This window comes from Mustela erminea, chromosome 15, assembly GCF_009829155.1.
Source record: "Mustela erminea isolate mMusErm1 chromosome 15, mMusErm1.Pri, whole genome shotgun sequence".
In the NCBI taxonomy this organism is placed as follows: Eukaryota; Metazoa; Chordata; class Mammalia; order Carnivora; family Mustelidae; genus Mustela; species Mustela erminea.
In genome coordinates this window covers 35984944-36008009 of record NC_045628.1, presented here as the reverse complement: position 1 = coordinate 36008009, position 23066 = coordinate 35984944, and positions in this window count along the sequence as shown.

Below are 23066 nucleotides of genomic sequence, written 5' to 3'. Positions count from 1 at the left end.
GTGCACCTGAAACTAACATTTTATGCCAACTGACCTCTATAAAAATTTAAGATATACACATATATTTGTTATATTCAGCTACACCTATGCAATGTATAGTTTTGAATATAGGTATGGATATACACATTTACAAGCATGCACACAAACACCTGGATGCATGAAGAGAAACATGGTAGAGAACTCTTAAGATTAAATAGTTGGCAGACTTTTTTTTTTTTTTTTAAACATAGATAGTCACCAAGTGGGCAGAATCCCTGAAAATAATTGGGCTTTAATCCCTGAATCTGTTTCTGCATTAACAGTAAAATCTATTATTTATGGCTTTAGTAAACTTTTAGTGGCCTTCAAGGATAAATGGAGTTGCCCAAAATTCAAATATTTGACAAAAACTTACAAAATCCATAAGCTTACTTGAGCAATTTCGAACTCCAATGTGCAAAGCCTTTTTATAAAAACTATTAAAAAGTCAGTCACATTCAACTTTGTAAAAACATGTAACATATGTAAATACACTTAGTCTAGCAAAACCCGTTTTATGAGAACCTGCATATGTGACAGACTAGTGATGTTCAGACAGTACCTCTAGATATAAAGCCTAGGTGTTTGCTTACTTCCTTATGGATGGAATTTAGAATTTTTTAAAAGACTTTACTTATTTATTTGATAGAGAGAGAGCACAAGCAGGGAGAACGGCATGCAGAGGGAGAGGGAGAAGCAGCCCCCCCAGAGCAGGGGGTCCAACACAGGGCTCAAGCTCAAGATCCTACATTCACGACCTGAGCCGAAGGCAGACGTTCAACTGACTGAGCCACACAGGTGCTCCAGAATTTAGGAACTTTTTAAAAAGTGGTAAGATTTCATAGAGTTCTAGTTCTTTTTCTTCCCTGCTGAAAAATATTTACAAAATGCATATCAAATGGATTTTCCCCCTAAAGTAAAAAGGTACATATTTCTGTGTTATTAATAGATTTTAGAAAATATGGTTAATTTCCTCTCACTTGGCCAAATGGGAACTGATAACTTCTGATGTCTTCATGACAGAACTAGTAGGGATTTGCACAGCTAGGCTTTCTAATCCACTTCTGGTGAGCAACTGAAAGGAAACATTCTAGCTTTATAAGCTATCCAAGATTTACAGCAATAGTAGATTTAAGAGTCCTGCTTATTAAACATTAGTTTTGGAGCTACCTGAAGGTTTATTTATAAACTCTAAATCTTCATGTATTTAAATACAAATATTTTCAATTTAAATTAAAAAATCTATTTCATATATAGTCACATTTTGTATTGAAAGTGTGCTTCACAATTAATTCTAAAACATTTAGAAGATCCATTAATAATTACATTTCTACAAATTACTCAAAAAACTAAGAAAACAATGTATTATTTGGTATTGTTAAACTAATGAAATAGCAACAAGTTAGGTTATATCAACATATTTATTTTAAATGGGAAATGTGACACAAGTTATCCCTAAAGTTCTATTTATTTAAACAGTGGCATCCTGAAAGGTGAGAAATGATACTCTGTATAGAGTGGTCAATCCACTTAATAGCACTGAAAAAAAGACTAAGAATATATTGGAAGCGTTACTGAAGTGACGATTATACAATATCCATGTCTGGCAATTAAGTGTATCAGGGAAAATATATTTTAATGTTTTTTATTTGAGTGTAGTAGACACACAATGTTACATTAGGTTCAGGTAAAACAGATTCAACATTTCTAAATGTTATGCTATGCTTACCACATGGGTAGCTACCATCTGTCACCATACAACATTATGACAATATTACTGACTATATTCCCTAGAATGCGCCTTTTATTCCCATGACCCATTCATTCTCTAACTAGAAGCCTATATTTTCCATCCTCCTTCACCCATTTTTCCCAACCCCCATCTCCCTCTGATTTTAATGCATTTTAAAGTTCGTTTTGAAGTAACTGTTCCATTTTTGAAGTGATGTGTGCTTCCTGTAATGCCCTTTTGATCCACACATAAAAGTGTAGATGTAACTTTATAATGCAAAAATACATGTTTTAAAATACATCACTAATTTCACACATAGCAACAACTATACAACATAATTGTACGACTGTACCTATTGTACTATGATTGTTATCATTAGGAAGCTTCTAATGCATGAACAAGTAAAAATTGACCAAAAGGCTTTGTGTAAATACAAAACCACTCTAAACTGCTATAAACTGAATGTTTGTGTTCCTCCAAAACTCATGTGTTGAAACCTAATCCCCATTGTAATGGGATTTGAGGTAGGACCTTTGGTAGGAGATCACTACATAAGGGCAGAGATCTGATTAATGAGGCACAGACCCTTATTTAAACAAACAAACAAACAACAAAAAGGATCAACAGAATTCATTCCTGGACTCTAGACTTAAGGGGAATGTGGAAAAGTAGGAGGACTCTAAACTCACCTCATCCCATGGACAGAACTAGGTAACACCCACATCAATGTAAATTACCCAGAAAATAACCCAAGACTGACAGAACAGAACCTCCACAGCTAATGTAGAGAAGCATAAATAGTAGGAAGGGCAGAGACATGGTCTGAAACTAAAGGGACTACTGGGACTGGGACAGTCTACAGGAGGGAGGGAGACCATGGGTGCAAAGGGGGGTGAAAACCCCCACAGCAAGCACCCCAGGCACAGGACATTAAAACCGGAGGGCACGCTTTTGTGAATTATCGCAATCAGTGGGACTTCACACCTGGAAATTTAAAAAATCAGCAGGCTCCACTCTTGGAGTACGGTAAGTCCCCACCCTGAGCACAGCAAAGAGTCCCTGGGAGAGTCATGGGGCTTCATTCCATCTATCTGGCTGACAAAGGACACTGCCCTCACATTTTCCTGCATACATGCCCCAGTCCACACCACCTCCAGCCCTGCCTCAGTTTTCTAAAGCAGCACCAGTTTACCTCCCACAGCCAACCTAGATCACACCCCATCCTCACATTCTCCCGCAAACCTGACCCCTTCAATATACCTTTGGCTACAGCCCACTCAAAGCAGTGACACAAGTATGGAAATGTGTAAGCAAACCAGACAGGGACCAGCACCGCTTCAAAGTAACCCTTCTCCCCCATGCCCAAGGAGAGTAAAATAATAATCACAGATGCCAGGCCTACTGAATACTCAGCAGTAGGCTTGGGCATACATCTGGTGTGATGGCAGGAATTGCCCCAAAACAAAACCTTCTCAGGGTACAAAACAAGGAAAATGCCCTGCAGTTCCATACTACTGCCATCTCTGGCAAACAACTAGTCTACTCAACTCAACACCAACGTGACCCCAGACTGACCTACTGAAAAAACAAGGCCAAACCATACCCACAAAAGAAATAAGCAGTGAGTCAGTGAAGAAGAACAGGACTGAAGGCATGAGCAGCTCAGCCACTATAGTAGGGTACATATAACACACATAGGAGACCTCCCTAAAGCACCAGGTTCTGGTGACAGGGGACACTGCACTGCAGGGCACTAAAGGACCTCTTCTTCATATGCTCACTGCTTTCAAGAGCAGGAGATGTAGCAGACTTTCATAACACAGAGAAATAGACACAGATTTAGATAAAATGAGGAAAAAGAGGAACATGTCCCAAATAAAAGAACAAGAAAAAACAAATAAATAAAATTAAAAAAAAAAAGCAAGACTGCTAAACAAAATGGAGATAATATGCTTGATAGAGAATTTAAAGTAATGGCCATTAAAAAAAAATTATTGGACTTAAAAGTAGAGTGTCAACACCTCAACAAAAAGATAGAAAACAAAATCATAAAGAACTCATCAAGTTCATTCACTCAATAAATAAAATTAAAATGGAATAAAGAGTAAACTAGAGGAACCAGAAGAATGAATGAGTAGCTGAAATACAGTAATAGAAAGCAATGAAGCTGAACAGGAGAGAACAAAAATAGACTCTGGGAACTCAACAACCCACCCAGAATAATAATACTCTTATCATAGGGATCAGAAAGAAGAGCAAGAAAAGGGAGCAGAAAGTTTGAGCAACAGCTAAAACTTCTAAATTAGGGGAATGAAACAAATCCAAGTTCAGAAGGTACAGACAGCCCCCACAAAAATCAACCCAAGATAGAGTAAAGGCAATTAAATGTAATTAAAATGGCCAAAAGTAGTAATAAAGAATTTTAAAAGCAAGAAAAAACACTTCTACAAGGGAAACCCCATAAGGCTATCAGCTGATTTTTCAGCAGAAATTTTGCAGGCCAGGAGAAAAGTGGCACAATATATTCAAAGTGCAGAAAGAAAAAAACTTGCAATCAAAAATAGTCTATCCAGTAAGCTCTCGCTCAGAATAGAAGGAAAGAGTTTCCAAACAAAAGTTAAAGGAATTCGTAAGACTAAACCAGCCCTCCAAGAAATATTAAAGGGGACTCTTTCAGAGGAAATAAAAGACCATAAGCAGGTATAAGAAAAGTAGGAAGCACAAAAGTAGTAAAATTAAGTTTATCTTTAATAATCAGCCAAGGAATTCACAAAATAGGATGTAAAATCTGACACCTTATACATGAAATGTTTGGAACAGGGGAGAGAAATAAAGAATGGGTTCACACTTAAGTGACTATCAACTTGATACAGACTGCTATATGCACAGGATGCTATATACAGACCTACTGGTAACCACAAATCAAAACCCAGTAACAGGCATGCAAAAAAATAAAGAGAAAGAAATCCCAATATACCACTAAATAAAGATAGTAAACCATGAGAGAAAAGCAAAAAGAAAAGAACCAAGAACTACAAAGCAAACCACAGATTTTTTTTTGAAAAAAGGCATATATACCATCAATTATTACTTTGAATTAAATCAACTAAATGCTCCAATCAAGAGACAAAGGGATGGAATGGATGAAACAAGACCCATCCATGTGCTGCCAAAGAGACTCACTTTAGACCTAAGACCCACGCAGATTGAAAGTGAAGGAATGGAAAAGCATTATCATGCAAACAGAAGTGAAAAGAGAGCTGAGGTAGCAATACTTAGCCTTTTTTTTTTTTTAAAGACTTTATTTATTTATTTGACAGACAGAGATCACAAGTAGGCAGAGAGGCAGGCAGAGTGAGAGGGGGAAGCAGGCCCCCTGCTGAGCAGAGAGCCCGATGCGGGGCTCAATCCCAGGACCCTGAGATCATGACCTGAGCCGAAGGCAGAGGCTTTAACCCACTGAGCCACCCAGGCGCCCAGTCTTTTTTTTTTTTTTTTTTAAGTCTATTCTTTCTGATCTACAAAAAGACAAAAAAGGACAATGTATAATCATAAAGGGAACATCCAATAGGAAGATAAAACTATTAAGTATTTATGAACCCAACATGTGAGCACCCAATACATAATGCAGCTAATAAAAACCAATCGATACTAATACAATAGTTGGGGACTTTAATACCCCAGTTACATCACTGGATAGATCATCCAAACAGAAAAATCAACAAAAAAGCAGTGGCTTTGAATGACATTCTGGACCAGATGGATCTAACCATCATTCAGAACACGATCTTAAAACAGAATACACATTCTTTTCAAATACATATGGAACATTCTCCAGAACAGATCACATATTAGGCCACAAAACAATTCTCAACAAAGTCAAAAAGATTAAAGTCATAATGTAGGTCTTCTTTCTACAATGCGCTGAAACTAGAAATCTACCACAAAAATAAAAATTAAAAATAAATAAAAACCTGGAAAGGACCCAAGTACATACAGGTTAAATGACAATGTAGTGAACAATGAATGGGTCAGCCAAGAAATCAAAGAGGAAACCAAAAAACACACAGAGTTAAATGAAAATGACAATGCAGCAGTCCAAAATGTTTGGGATGCAGTAAATGTTATTCTAAAAGGGAAGAAGTTTACAGCAATAGAGGCCTACTTCAAAGCAATAAAATATTCAACCTAACCTTACACCTAAGAAGCTAGGAGAACAAAAAAAAAACAAAACTAGTAATCAGTCATCAAAGTAAAAACAAACAAACAAACAAACAAAAAAAAAAAAAAAACTCTAGCACAGGACCAGAAAGCATCACAGGTAAATTCTATCAAACATTTAGAGAAATGTTCTTCCCAAGCTATTCTAAAAAATAGAAGAGGAAGGAAAACTAACAACTTCTTTCTGGGAGGCTAATATTACTCTGATACCAAAACCAGATGTGAACAACCGCTGAATCCCTACCTATACTGTATACCCGAAAGTAATATAACACTGCATGTTCACTCCACTGGAATTACAGTTTTAGAAGCTGAGAAATTAGAGGCCCCAGAGAGCTCCCTTGTTCCATCCTGTGAGAACATAGTGAGAAGACAGCCGTCTGTGAAGCAGGAAGTGGACTCCCAGACACTAAAGCTGAGACACCTTGGTTTTAGAGTTTCCAAGCCTCCAGAAAAAAGAAGTACATTTCTGCTCTTTATACCCCTCCATCTAGAGTATTTTGTTACAGCAGCATGAATGGACTGAGAAACTAGAGAGTGGGGCTTCTGCTATAATGAATAGTTAAAATGTAGAAGCAGCTTTCGAATGGGCCAATGCATAGAGGCTGGAAGTTTCTAGCTGCTTGCTAGAAAAAGCCTGCATTGCTGTGAATGGACACTACAGGGGACTTTAATGAAGGCTAAGGAGAAAAAAAAAAAAAAGTGGTAGAGAAAAGCCTTCATCTTCTTAGACAATACCTAAGTCATCCTGAACAGAGATTGCTGAAATGTGAACAGTAAGGGCTAGTCTGTGGAGTTCTCCAATGATGATGTGGAATGTGTTATGGCAAACTGGAGGAAAGTCCATTCCGTGAGAGAGTGGCAAAACTTTGCTGGATCATGCTGTGTTAAATCCTAGTGTTAAATCCTCCTCTACCTTCAAACATCTACTCAAGATTGCTCTTGCTAGGAAGCCACCTTTGACCACAGTCTGATAGAACAGCCCATTCTCTATGTTAGCATTTACCACATTGTAATATACTGTAATATATTAGTAACTGACTTGCATGCTCCATTTCTGCTAAATTGTAAGCTCAAAAATCAAAGTTGGGAACACATATAAAGATAATTTTTTAAAGACCATGAGCTCAACATATTTGCAGTGATGGAAGTAAAAATTAAAGAAGACCACGTCTTTATCCATTCATTTGCTGAAGGACATCTCAACTCCTTCCACAGTTTGTCTATTATGGACATTGCTGGTATGACCACTGGAGTGCATGTGCCCCTTCTTTTCACTACATCTGTATCTTTGAGATAAACACCTAGTAGTGCAATTGCTGGGTCATAGGGTAGTTCTATTTTTAAGGTCTTGAGGAAACTCCATACTGTTTTCATAAGGAACAGTGTGGAGGTCCACAGGGGAAGGGAGGGGAAGTGAATTAGAAGAAATCAGGAGAGGAAGATAAACCACTAGAGACTCTGGACTCCAGGAAACAAAGTGAGGGTTACAGAAGGGAGGGGGGAATGGGGTAATCAGGTGATGGGTATTAAGGAGGGCACATGTTATGATGAGCACTGGATATCTTACGTAACTAATGAATTGTTGAACACTACATCAAATACTAGTGTTGTACTATATGTTGGCTAATTGAACATACTAAAAATTAAAGAGGAAAAAATATGTAATTGCTCTCTCCTTCTCAAAACAGTTATACAGGTTGAAAGTAGTCTAACTGGACACGTTTGATGCAGATAAATGAGTCTATTTCAGTACCAGGTTCTTACCTAGATCATGGGATTTAATAAATCTTTGTTTTGTTTTGTTTTGTTTTGTTTTTTCTCAGCAAGTTCAAGCTAAGTGTATTTATTTATGGGTTAACCCTTTCTTTAAAAATGCATATTGAGGGCGCCTGAGTGGCTCAGTTGTTAGGCTTCTGCCTTCAGCTCAGGTCATGATTCCAGGGTCCTGGGGTCTAGTCCCATATAGGGCTCTCTGCTCAGCAGGAAGCCCATTTCTGCCTCTTCCACTCCCCCTGCTTGTGCTCCCTCTTTTGCTCTGTCAAATAAATGAATAAAATCTTAAAAATAAAATAAAAATGCATATTGATACCTCAATAATCGTAATGAGTTCTACAGAAAGATAGAACTCTAGATGCCTCTTTAATTGAAAGTAGAAGGAACTAGATAATCTTGAAGCTGGAAAAGGAATAACAATAACATAGCTACAAATGAATTAAGACCGAACATATATAGGATTAGTTAGATTTCATTTCTAAAGCTTTAGAAAACTGATACCACTTCTCAAATGGTTCTTAATTTTGTGAACTTTATCAACTAGGTTGGGAAACTACTATTTTTCACATTCCCCCACATAAGGGACATTCTGAGCAAAGAACATTGGCTCCTGGGTTAAAGGATGACTGAATGACAACTTACCTTAGAAGGTAGAGAGTGAATTGCTCTGGAAAGACTTCACGTGTCCTTACCCTTGGAGCCATGGGTTTACATTCCAGGGTGATGGAGGAAAGCTAAAAATAGGTCCTATGGAGAAGGTTAGAGGCTTTCTTTGTAATCCATAGCAAAGATCTCTCTTTTACTCTCCTAAGGTGCAGAGGCACAGATGAGCCAGCCACCAACTTTCAGGTTCTTTCCCTATGGTTCAACTCCTGTACATGCAAGGAATACCAAGCCCTCATGTTGCTTCATGGATATTTGGAGTAACTAATAAGATTGCTTTGTGAGGGGCATCTGGGTGGTTCAGTGGGTTAAAGCCTCTGCCTTCAGCTCAGATCATGATCTCAGGGTCCTGGGATCAAATCCCACATCGGGCTCTCTGCTCAGTGGCGAGCCTGCTTCCACATCTCTCTCTCTATCTGCCCGCCTCTCTGCCTATTTGTGATCTCTGCCTGTCAAATAAACAATAAAATCTTTAAAAAAAAAAAAAAAGATTGATTTGTGAGCTCTTTTCTCTCCTAAAGAATTCTAGGCTCCTGTTCACTAATTTCTTAGCTTGCAAGCAGAAGAACAAGTTTGACCTTTCACAGCTGTGAAAGATGGATCTTTTACAAATGGCTTGAGCATTTCCAGTTACTAAGTATTTACTATGCTATCTACTGGGACATATGCTAAGAAATAAAGATGAATAGGATACAGTTTGGTCTTGAGTTGGCCAAGTTTTAGCAAGGGAAACATAGATGCAAAGAGCTAAGGGTATCACAATATAGTGTGTCTCTATTAGAGAAATATACAAAATGCCCTGAGGGCTTTGAATAATTGGTAAGAATATATTTTTGAGAAGTAGTTGAAGTTAAAGCAGGACTTAGAGGACATACAACAAATACCATAAAAAATTATCTTCTGGTTAAGAAGTTGAATCGATATAACTTGTTTTTTCCACATGTTCTGATAATCTGTGATTAAATGACTCAACGCAAAAGCAAAGAATTATGGCGTGCTTGTTAATGGGACTAGAGAAAGCTAACTGATCCATCAAATACCCATGCAGCACAATCATGTGTTTGTGATAAAAAAATATGGTTAGACAAGTTTTTCCTCTGCCAAAAAACTTATTGGCTCCTGCTCTTACTGGCCCCTCAAAGCAACTAGGTTTATGGTTAGCAAACACTATTACAAGATTCACTACAGTGTAATACCATGGCTTACTTAGCTGTCTTGTTCCACACTGGACTCCAAACTTTTTGAGGACATGAGTAGATTACTTAGCACCGGGAAAGCTGATGGAAATGTTAAACACATGGTTAGCTGTAATTGATACAACTAATTGTTCCCCATATTCATTTTCCTTTTTACATACTAATATTACATATTAATACATTTACAGATATTTTTAACTGGCCACATGGCTTCTTAGCTCAATCCCTTTTTTCATAGTTAATTGAATCTATATAATTAAGCTTTCATCATAGGTTGTGAGTAGAGATCATGGCTAAAATTTCTGAATATTACACTTAACATGAGTGGGAATACATTTCCTTCTTTCACCTATATGCTGAGTACAGATGCAACCACATACCTCCTTAACATGTGTAAGGACTAAAGAGTACAAAAGGAGATCTGCATACATGTAAAAGTATTTAGGAGACATATCACAATAACAGTTATATAAAGTAGGCTGTATATTGTAGCCTTCTCACTTAAAAATTTTACCTTCCTAACCTCCTGTACGTCCAGGTTTAAATCTAGAATTTCCACTCATCTACATTCTGTGTCACAACTGGGAATACCTGAAAATATGGCACCTAGCCCAAGGTCCAGGATGAATTAGTATATTATTCCTGCCTCATGTACTATCCTGCACAGTGAGATTAGCTGCAGACACCCCTGACCACACGCACACGCCCCATGTATAATCCCCAACCCAATGGTCATTCCTTAGGTTAATGCATATCCACACTGGTGTCATGTTTACCTTCAGAACAACAGTCTTGGTCCTATCGGCAAGACATTTTTGTAAGGAAATTCTGAGTTCCCGGGTACTTTGACTACAGTCTAAAAAGAGGAGCACAGATTTCAGGTACACATATACCCTTGTTCTTGGACTCACCACCACATGCCAAGAAGCATAGAGTAATGAGCAGGACCCTCCTGCAGCATGGAAGACAAGGAAGCCATCCCTCCTGCCCAGCTCTAAGGGCGGTACTAAATATAGAGGTCATGAGTGAGCTTCCACCATTCATATAAGGACAGTACATTCATATAAGGGCAGCTACACAGTCCAATATAGCAGACACTACTCCAAATTGAGTGGCTAATCTAAACGGACATGAATTGCAAGTATAAAATACATACCTACTTTTGATATAAAGTATAAAAAAAGGTAAAATATTTCAAGAATTGATCTAAATGTGTTAGAGATCCGAAATATATTAGAAAACATACATTAAAATTAATTTTATCTTTTAACAGGTTAGAATTTTTTTGTTTAAATTTTTGTTTTGGTTGGCCTTCTATTTCTTTTGCACAATTCTGCTGTAGAGAATGGTGTAGTGACAATATTAATAGAACCTGGCTCTCCGGACAATTTTGTAAGCAAAATCTACTCACTGAGAATTTCCCATTTCCTTTTCACTGTTACTTAACTGAGAAATAAACTGTCTTTTTTAAGTGCTGCATTCTTGGCGTTCTTTGTTGTACCAGTTGAGACTACATACTAATGTATGAATCAGAAGTAACATTTCAATAAACAAGATAACAGCTCAGCCCACAGTGGGATAAACAGATGCATAAAAAGTATTAGAATACCCTTAATTGTATGATCCATGTGTGACATGTATGATCCATGTTTGTTGTTCTATTCAGTGCTAACAGGCATTCTTTTTAAAGAAGGTCTTCATTATTTTTCAGATGAATAGTACAAATATATTAATGGAGATACATGCAAAGGACTAATGCAATGTATCATCAGAGTTTCATGCCATGGTAGTCAGACCTCCTAAAGAAGCAGAAAATATTTCACAAACTGAGTGGCTAATCCAAACGGACATGAATTGCAAGTATAAAATACATACCTACTTTTGATGTAAAGTATAAAAAAGGTCCTTCACAAGGACATTGTGAAGCAGCAACAGGAAATGTTTAACAGCAAGGATCGACATGGTTGGGTATGGGTTAGAGTGTTGTAATTTTCTATTATTCAATTCTAATGTACTCTAATTTATAAACTTAGGTGCTTGGATGCACTTGCTTTAGCATGGATGTACATCGTGTATCACAAGTAAAATGTATATTATAGGAAGGTATTAGGTAACTTATTTGGAGGTAGGTTTTAAGCAACAGCCATCAATACTAACAATTAACAATACTATTCTGAAAATGTTACCCTTATTCCTAAATCACCACAGTGTAATTTTAGAGCTACTCTGTTTTGCTATTTTTTTTCTTTTTTTTTTTTTAATTTTTATTTATTTATTTATTTATTTATTTATTTTTGAATTAATTTTTTATTTTATAAACATATATTTTTATCCCCAGGGGTACAGGTCTGTAAATTCATGGGATTTCAAAAATTCATTGAATTCACAAAATGTTTTTTTGTGATTTACTTTAGCAGTTTTTATAATATTTCTTTTAAAACAGTATTTGAAAAAGATTTTAAATTTTTAAACAGAACTTCTGAAGTAGCATTTGAATACAGCATATTATTTTCTAATACTTGAGCACTGCAATAGTCTATGTAAATAGATGCACTTACATCATTCCCTTTGCAATTGGTGTGGATTAAATTGATTTTAAAAAGGTAACTTTTTTAAAACTTCCAATTTTTTTATACCAAATTTTATACTGGAAAGTTTTAAAGACTATTAAACTTTGTAGATGGGGATATAAAACTCCCCTTTACACTTACATAAACTAGGACTTTTTAAAAGGTTGCTGAATAGAAAAATTGTACTAATATTAAAAACGTATGAATTTTTAACTATCCCTTGGGTTACTGCAAACATGTAAGATAAGCATGTTGAGTTCAAGAAGAAAATCAGAGAGTTTGTTTAATTGTTCAGATTTTATTGTTCAGATAAACTATAAATGATACTGAATATTTAAGAGGTTTAAAAATGTTGAACAAAATTTAGTTCTTAAATTTGGAGGATGCCTCTAGACACCCAACCAAGGTACCTGATGTGATCAACTGTTTCAATCTCTTCACTAAACATGATGAATCTTTTTAAAAGTGCAGTGAAACCTGACCCCATAACTATCTGTTACAGTCTTAAAGAAACCTATCCCTGGAGAACTATGAATGACATTATTAGAGATAATGAACCAATAGTCTGAATATGTACTGGAAAATGAGCAAACTCAACAGAAGTAAAAAGAGAAAAAACAGATACCACAGCTCTTAAAGGACTGTTAGTCAAAAGTGAAAACTATAGTTTTTAAAAAGGACGACTATGGTTTCATTTTTATCACAAGTGATAAATGTATGATTTCTTAAAATTGCCTTACAAAATTTTCTATAATGTTTCAGTTCTAAAAAATTATCATGTCATAGCAGTTATGGATTTATAATTATCACTATTTAGGTAAGTGGCAAGATGCTATTTAAACCAATGTTATCTTTGACTAAGATTATTTTTTATTGTCTTCAATCCTGAAAAATGCTCCCCTGCAATATTCTTCTTCTCTGTCTCTCTCTATAGGACTGTGCCAGCATGAAGAGGCAGAAGAAAGTCTTGAATAAAATTATCACTCAAGAGTAATAATCCTAGATTCCTAAAATAGCATTGTAAATTTTACCAATTCTAGATGCATTTTTAATTTCATGAACTCTTGGGAAATTCCATGGGAACTATATAGGAGCTCATTATCTAAATCGGATTTAAAAACTATTTCTAAAATCAAATGTCTAAACAGAAGCCAAAAATTATTCACACACCCTGAAGAAAAAAATAAAAATTAAATCTAAGGTGACTTCAATGTGAGCCAAATGGCATAATGAACCTATAAAATGTTTAGTGAAATGCAGTCAGGCTTGTAGATGTGTTTACCAAAAAGGAATGTTCTGCTTTCATATTTATTATGATCTTTCACTGATTTAAAACTCCTATATACTGAAACTCCATAAACATCTTTAATTTACATAAACTGCAGCATAAAAAACTAATATAAGAAAGGATTAAAACAAGAACAACAGTAGTTTATTGTGCCACCCTTAGCAATTAGGAAAGAGAAAGAAGCTACTGAGTCTAAGAAATATTTAATAAAAATATTATCAATATATATTTCCTTAAGAGCAGTGGGATTCATAAAAGCCATCTACCTTCATTTCACTGTTTGAAATCAATGAACTGGATCTTCTGAGTAAAATTTCAATAACATATTTAAAAGCCAAATAGGCATCATTTTTTACTTCTATTAAGTTGAAAGGAAAAAGGAAGGTCTAGTTTACTTACAGGGAGTTTTTTCTAAGTGAGATTTTACTTTTCAGACTGTTGGGCTAATGATTAACGTCACATACCGTACATCTTCGTCTAGAAACTGTGGTGTCTATTAAATGTAATTACCTTTCCCCATGGCTTTAAATTGACGGCAGATTCAAAATGAAGGTGGCTTCTATTAAATTTAATTACTTCCCCCTGAAGCTTACTTGGCAAAACTGTGACTAGTAATGAAAGTGGATTCTATAAAAAAGCTGCATGGTCAAGGTGTGGCTATTAAATTAGCAATGTTATTAATAAAAATAAAAAGTAAAAATACTTGCAATGGGATATTTTATCATCCACGTATATTTTTGTGATAGTGTGACTGGTACATTAAGTTCTTGGTTTTCTATTCATTCAACTTTCAACCAATGAATTACATATTGATTATCATGATAATTAAAATGACAATTTTCAAAAAGTTCATCTAATGTCTCCATGTACACAAAATAGGGACCCTTTCATCATTTTAATTCAATTGACATTTTAAATCAACATGATGCAATGAAAGGAAAAGAATTAGAAAAACAAATTCTGTTCTTATTAACTATATAATTAGGTCCTTCTTTCCTGAGCTGGTTACCTAATCTGAAAGACAGAACTAACAATATGTCTTCCCTACCTAAGATAAATATTAAGAAAATTGGAGGGGAAAGTGTTGTTTTGTAAATCTCTTTTTTTGTTGTTGTTGTTGTTTAGATTTTATTTATTTGAGAGAGAGAGAAAGCCCGCGCACACACAAGTAGGGGAAGCAGCAGAGGAAGAAGGAGAAGCAGGCTCCATCCCAGGACCCGGGGACCATGACCTGAGCTGAAGGCAGACGCTCAACCGACTGAGCCACCCAGAAACCCCTCTTGTCTTTTTTAACAGGCCATCTATTTTGGATTAGTTTAAATTGGATTAATACTCAGAAAAACAGTAATGTATCAATTCATCATACATTCCTTCATCATTCCACATCCACTTCACCGTTTATCAACGCACCAGCCATGTATTAGAAATATAAATACATAGTATCTACAGGATTCCAGAATCAAGTGGGCATAAAAACAAAGTCAATAAATACTCTCACATGGGAAGAACCTGTGATGCCCCCAGAGCAACTCTCCTGACAGATGGGGAACATTCACATCTCCTGCCTCATCATTTGTTAAGAATGCCATGTAGTAGCTCGAGTATCTACCTGCTCGCCCACGACCACAGGCACGAGGCTTGCTCAGACGGGAAACAGACACCAGTTTGCAGAGTGCCTCCACTTCAGAAGACGGGGGTCAAGCTCCCTGGGTGATCTCTTGAGAAAAAAAATTGCACTATTCTTGAGGAAGGAAGATTATAACTTCCACACTTCTCCCTGGGTGTGGAGGCACGCTCTCAGCCTCAGAGAGTGGTAACAGTTCTCTCAAGGAAATGCTGTTTTCTCATGAGCCCACTTCTGTCATAATGATAAACTTTCTATGAGGTTAGGATACTTTTACATTTTCCTATGTTATTTACAGCCTAGTCATGAACCAGTTCTCAGATATTTCCTTGGTAAATTCTGAATCGGTTTCTTTCTCACACTTATTTTGGCACCTGTTTTCTGCTGTAGTCACATAACAATTTTCTTTTCAATATTCTTTTAAAACAGGATAGTGATGAACACCGAAAACTGTGGGAACAAAAACATGACAAAATAACATGGGCTAGTAAGGGGATCGTGGCTGCTTCCTAGGAATCGAGTCTGAGGGAAAGTGAAAAATAAGTAATGCATGTGTCTGCCAAGTGAAAAGCGTCAGGAAGAGCAGGTTAAACAAAAGGAATGGCACAGGTAAAGACACAGAGAGGTACAAAGGAGCATCCTTTATTTGGAGAAACTGGCTAGGGCACAGCAAGAAATGTTGTGTGGTGAAAGATGTGCAAATAGGCCAATTTTGCAATTGAAATTTGGTATGATGGAGAGATTTTCCCACCCAACACCCTCAGATTTGCTCCAGTAAATATTCCTCTATACCCACAAAATTTTCAAAATTAAATGACGTTTTGAGGACACGGCTTTCATCCTTTTATGTACAGTATTATACCCAATGAGCTTGCTTTTATGGTTAATAATAAAGTTAATATGCTGGAAATTCTATATTAGTATGTATTCTCTGAGCACAGTAGGATTTCTGTCTTGTTTACTATTGTACCTTTAAAATTTATAGGACATATTTTGAATATAGTATTAAATAGTTGCACTATGTTTATTAATAGATTATTGGATAATGCGGATGAAATATGTTAAGTATTGAAAGCATAAATTTCACAGAACTCTAACAGATACCTGTGCAAGTTTCCTCTGTAACAAGTCACCAGGAATGCAATTTTGCATTTTGCAATTGTGTGTATCAAATCACCACACTACAGATCTTAAACTGGCACAGAAGTTATATGCCAGTTATATCTCAATAAAGCAGTAAATTAAAAAAAAAAAAAAGACTTATACAAATCACCATGAACTAAGTGGCTTAAACCTTACCAATTTATATTATCTGGCAGTTCTGGAGGTCAGTTCATCTCAGGTATCACTGGCCAAATTCAATATGGACAGGTATGCTTTTCTTTTTCTGGAGGCTATAGGAGAGATTCCATTTTCTCTCCTTTTCCAGCTTCCAGCAAACAACTGCATTTCTTGGAAGGACGAGAGCTTCCTCCATCTTCAAAGCCAACACTGCAGCTCTCTGACTATGCTTCCACGGTCAGGACTCCCTCTGGTTCTCTTCTGCCTCCCTCATCTACTTTTAAGAATGCTTGTGATTACACTGGGCCTACCCAAGTAACCCAGGCTACTCTACTGGACAGTCAACTGATTAACAAAACTAATAGTGTGTTACCTTAATTCCCCTTTGCCATGGAACCTAACAAGTTTTAGTTTGCAATTTCCAGGTTCAGAGGTTGCAGGGAATTGAATCTAGACATTTTGCGGGACCCATTATTCTACCTACCACAATCCAAAATGCTGAAAACATCTGATTGATATGCAATTTGATCCCTAGGTCTATGAGCAGGAAAAGCAACTGGAAGCCTCATACCAAGGATAGAGAACCCTCCCAATGCCTGAGTCCAGCTCACGGGTCAGTCAGAGGTCATGTCTTTTGGATGACCTTTCCCTGACAAGTGTATGTTATTAATGACTAACAGTCCTGCTTTGATTCCTAATATCCGTACTCAAAGAAAAAAATTACCAGTTTCTTGTTAGATAATTTTGGAACCACAATAAAGGTAATATTAAAATGTAATCCTTCAATTTTAAGGGTCCAATAATCCATATCTATCAGTGAATGAAGACATTATTTTTTTAAGCAGAGAAATACCCTGTTTTACCACAACACGGAGAACAGAGAGATAAAATTTAAAAAACAGAGAAGGAACTTCAAAACAGATGCTTCTTAAACCTCAACTAAAGAGTAAAATTCAGTTTCAGAAGTTATTTTGATGTGATTAATGCATGTTAAATGCAGTTGTCTGTGGTTAACAGGAACTCAACTAGCTTGTTACATTCTATACTTGGAAAAACCTTTGTGTAAAACAAGTGAGGTGAGTCAATTTAATTAGGCAAATTGAATCTAATTTAACAATCTGAAAAAGTTCTAAATTTAAATTATTATAAAGAAATTGAAAATGCTCCTTAAAAAAGGATTAGGTGAAAAGATAAAACATGCATCGATTAAGATTAAAAAGCACAATTTTTTTGCTCTCAGTGTTAACACAGTTTGCTGTATTCTGTGCTTTGGATTTCCATTAGATTAAAACTCTGGCTTAAAAAAAAAAATCCTGGCTTTAGGTTTTGATATGTAACTTGAGAGATTAGATATTTTATATTACTTTCCACAGTGAGAGAAGTAGCATTCTGAGAAAGTAGTAAAAAGATAGGTAAAAATAAGTAAAATTCACTGTTAAATTGACACCTCCCAAAACAAACAAAAACCAAAACCAGGAAGGTCAATTTCCAGCCCCCAAATTGGGAAAACCAGAACCCCAAAATCAGATGAGAACGAAATCCAATTTTTCTCTCTCGAAGATTCCCCCTGACGGTAACTATTAAATGCTGGAGACCCTGAGCTTCTGTTTTAAAGACTATTTTAAATATTGCAGAGACTAGGAAATAAGTCCCTAGGCCCACATAACTTGGAAACTCTAATAGGATAAATCTGTGTAAAACCAGGACCTCGAAGTATATACTCTGAATAACAATAAATGAGAGATAAAAACTATTTTACTGAAAATAACAGGAAAAAACATGTCATTTTCAATTCTGGAATAAGGTCAAAAGGGACAAATCTTTGGAAAATCTGTAACCACAAGGTGGTTTCTTTTTCATACAGATTTGTTTTAGTAAATTATAGTACACAGTCTAAAACCTTGAGAGACAATTTTTAAAAAGTATCTGGTAGAAGCAAACATGTATCCTTTTTGGGAAATCTAACTTCAGCTCAAGTTTCCAAAAATACTGAGCAGTTCACAGTCAAATATCACAACAGGTGAACAAAAACAAGGCTCTCTGTGTTGAAGGCAGCAAAACCAGACAAAATTTCCAAGAACAATTTTGAAATAATTAAGCAGAAAATAAAATTGTATATACATAATTCTATGTATGTAGTTTATATGTAACATATATGTATTTGTTGAAATAAATACAAGCAAGGCTTGAAAGAAAAATTAGCTTATTTAAAAACCTATTCAACAAACCCCAAAATGAAAAAATTTAAAACTGAAATGTATTTATTTTTTTAAAGATTTTATTTATTATTTGACAGAGAGAGAGAGAGAACACAAGCAGGGGGAGCAGGAGAAGGAGAAGCAGGATCCCTGCTGAGCAGGGAGCCCACCACTGGGCTTGATCCCAGGATTCCAAGATCATGACCTGAGCTGAAGGTAGACGCTCAACTGACTGAGCCACCCAGGTGCCCCTAAAACTGAAATTTAAAACTCAAGGTCTGCATTAGCAGATTAATCACACCTATGGTGAATGCTAGAAACCTGGAGGAACAACTGAAATACATAACACGAAGACACAGTAAAAGACAATAATGTAAGTGTACAAATTAGTTTGTTAGAACCAGCTCTGATCAGCTTACGATAGCTGTTTGGGCATTATCTCTTTCCAAGTCTGTTTATGAACACCACCTTTGGTAGCTCAAAACTGACCATGATGGGAATTTTCACACTGTGGAAATTTGAAAATGCTATAATTAGGTCTTTTTATTTTGAAAAATCAATGTTATATCTTTACCAGCATATCACTAGATCCATATAAAACCCCAAAACATCTAATAAAATAGTGAAGGTAGCAGTATCTAGAAATAATGGGGTGATCAGTTTCAAAACTCTTAAAAGATATCAACTAAGTAAGCCTAAAAACATAGAGATATTAATTATAAACTTGGAATATTATATTCAGTAAAAATATCACTTAAGAATGAAGGTTAAAGGGGCGCCTGGGTTAAAGCCTCTGCCTTTGGCTCAGGTCATGATCCCAGGGTCCTGGGATTGAGCCCCGCATCGGGCGCCCTGCTCAAGGGGGGAGCCTGCTTCCCCCTCTCTCTCTTCCTGCCTCTCTGCCTACTTGTGATCTCTGTCTGTCAAATAAATAAACAAAATCTTAAAAAAAAAAAAAGAAAGAAAGAAGGTTAAAGATAAAATCACCCAGGAGAAAACAAATTAGTAAGAGAATAAGGAAAAGTCCAAAGCAGGCTAAATTAAAGCAGAAAGAAAACAACCCCAATTGAAATTTCACATATGTAAACAAAAAATGGTCTTCTATAAAGGTGATAAATGGATTCTTTTGGTAAATCTATTTAACTACTCTTTACTTATGTAATAATGTCCACCTATTCCCAAGGGTGAAACTGACACATATCTCCAATGACCTCCAATCAATGAAGGTGATTTGGGTTTTTTCTTTTCTCTTTCAGCTACTGAGCTATTTTGTAAAGGGTCTCCAATTCAACCTCCCATCTAGATCAGGCAGTAGGCTAAAATCAACAAAATGTATCCAACCCATCATTTTCTCTTTGGGTTAAGACATCAATCCTAATTGGTATCCTCAATCAAATCAAAAATTTTGTTAGATGAGCACTGGATTGCAGTTTTGGTAGTCAGTCATTAGTTTATCTTTGATTCTAAGACATGACCAATTCTTTGCTTCCTCTGCCTGAGAAGGCAGTAGGAGACTCAGTTCTGTCCATCCAAAGTTTTTAGTTCAGCTCTTTGTCATTCAGCATTATAGACTCAGACTTCAGCAAACATCCTGATATATAGAAATGCCACACAGTTCAGGCCCATCCAGTCACCAACTTTTCACTGTAACCCAGAGAACAAAAATCTCTGATTTCCTGTTCCTCCACAACAACCTTCTGCTAGAGATCAAGCCTAGATTCTTGGCCCCCAGGTATGCCCACAATAGGAAGTGACCCCAGAGGAAATATGGCTGCGAGTCATCAGAATTCATTCAACTCTCCTTCTAGGGATTTAATTGTAAAAGACTCCACCCACCCCAGCCCCACCCCTCACCATAGATCTCTATTCTTTTTTTTAATAAAGATTTTTACTTATTTATTTGGCAGACAGAGATCACAATCAGGCAGAGAGGCAGGTGGAGGGCGGGGCGGGGGGGGGAGAGGCTCCCTGCCAAGCAGAGAGCCTGACATGGGGCCCAATCCCAGGACCTCGAGACCATGACCCGAGCTGAAGGCAGAGGCTCAACCCACTGAGCCAACCAGGCACCCCTAGATCTCTATTCTTTAAAGACTGGTGAACTTTGTAAGATTTTGCTCTATTTTTCAGAAGCTTTCTACTAAACACTTTAACCTTCTGCAGAATACAGAAAATGTCTTGTGGAGCAAAGACCATACTTTTGATGACACTCAGGTTTCTGGTTTCTCACTCTAGCCCCATGCGACTGTTAAAAAATTTTGTTGGTTTCTCTTTCCCCTACAGAAATTCAGGCTGGGCCAGCGAAGATAAATTTTTCTCTCAGGACAGAAGAGGCAACTATGATCACACTTTGGAATGAAATCTCCGCTCTCCGCAATGTCATTCCATTTAGTCTTCATTGTCTCATATCACTGTGATGCTTGTAAAATTTGTGTGATTAATAATGGTCTTTTTAATTGTTTAGAGCAAGAATGCTTGGGGCTGCCATAATAGTACCGTAAATAATCAGGAAGCAAAAGTACATTTAATTATTATCACTATTCTTTAGAATGTACATACGCATTATATATACACTTATTTTTAAAATATCACAACAAACAAGGGAACAGATGAGCCTGTGAATTATCCAAGTCCCTAAAAACAAACAGTAAACAAACCACAACACGAAACAGCTAGTTAATAAAGCAAAGCTGAGGCTACTGCTTCCTGGAATAAAGGAAGGTGCTACCTTAGGGCTTGAGTGCCTTTTTGGAAGTGGGTAGTATGAAAATGAATAAAGGGAAACCTCTTTAAAAATGAAGGAAAGCCCTGAAGTGGGCTCTCTCACACACATACACGTACCATTCATTACTGCCCGCTTAATTAGCAAAGAGAAGGAAGACCACTCCTTAGCCCATAAGGCACTAGCCACGCCTCACAACCAGTGGGAAACCTCAACAACCTCAAACTGGTTCTTCTCCAGTAATTTTTTTGTTCAAAACAGTCCTCCTCAATTTCTCCTGAAACTGAATGCAAGCAAACATTCCCTTTGTTTCTTTGGACTTGCCTATGCTTTGCCATTGTTTGCCTGTCCCATATTGCAATTCCTCTGTTGCAAAGTCAGTTGTCAAATAACTTGCTATTTTGTCTTCTTGGTCAGTGGGAGACAAGAGCAGGGTGTCTGGGGCTCTGGTTATAAGGCAGGTCTTTTTATGCAGGGGTTTGATCAAGAATGAGGAATCTTTTCTAGATAATGTGGATATTGATGCATGGTAAGGGCATTTTGAGTAACCATTTAGAGAACTCTTGAAAAGTACAGTCTTTTGAACTTCTTTGAATAATCTACTGTTATGGGAAGGGTCCTTGAAGAAGACTAGTGGTATTATCAGATAAACAGATTCTTAGGAAGTTCCTGAAACAAGTAATAAAGATTATCTGTAACTTTATATTTTTATTCATGTTTCCTGTCAGACTCATATCAATATCATATCAATAATTATATTAATGGAGACAGCTGAATATTAAAGTCATGTAAATGAAGACATTCTCCTAGTACTTAATGTTATTAACTGTGGCTGGTTTCATTTCCCAAGGAAGAGAAACCAGTGGTGACATTCCAAAGAACCACTTTTATATGATAATTACATGAATATGAATTCATAATTTAGGAATATGTCAATAAGAAAGAGTAATTTTTTTTTCAAGAACTTTTACAATAGGGGAAAGAGACAATAGCAAAAAGTGTTGAAAGAGATTTTTGTTATTTATTTTGGTTTGGCATCCTCTCTCTCTCTCTCTCTCTCTCTCAATTGCATTTGCACTTCTTTATTAAGGATATGCTACATATAATTTTTTACTCACTGAGGACATCTTCCCTCAGGGAGGGCATGTAAAAAGTGCCGCAGCATTACCAGCGATCATTCTCCCCTCTTTCATGTACAGCAGACTTAGCATCTTGGAATCATTTACACAATCTTCCTTAAAATAATAACAAGAAGTAAACACTGAATTCATAAAATGGTGTCTCTTGAGGAGGGAAGTAGAGAACTTACTGGGAACACGGACTGCATAACTTTGGTAGCTTAATAAGTCTTCCCGTGGTCCAGGATGAGTGTGGCATTGAAGATGAAAAACCCTTTGTTTTTCCTCTGGTTTTAAAGTAAAACTTGCCAAAGATTTGGGTGTGGTTCTCAAAGGCAGAAAACGAAGCATTTAAGGTTTCAAAGTAGCTAATTCCCCCTTAGAATATCTCTGGTTTGGGAGCCACTCTGGAAGATGCTTGCAGTGGGAACAGATGGGAGCTGGACACAAAGAGCTGAAATCTTGAGTCTTTCCCAAGATTAACAATGAGAAGTAAGATCATTCCCCAGAAGAAAGAATTCCTGTAATGTATGTGCTGGTATCTGGAGGAAGAAAACTGAATCACAGAGCATCTAATGCTTTAGCTCTAAGAATTAAAACACACAAGGAGTGTAAAAGACAAACTGCAGAAACACATGAAGAAAATGTTAGGCTTTCTACTT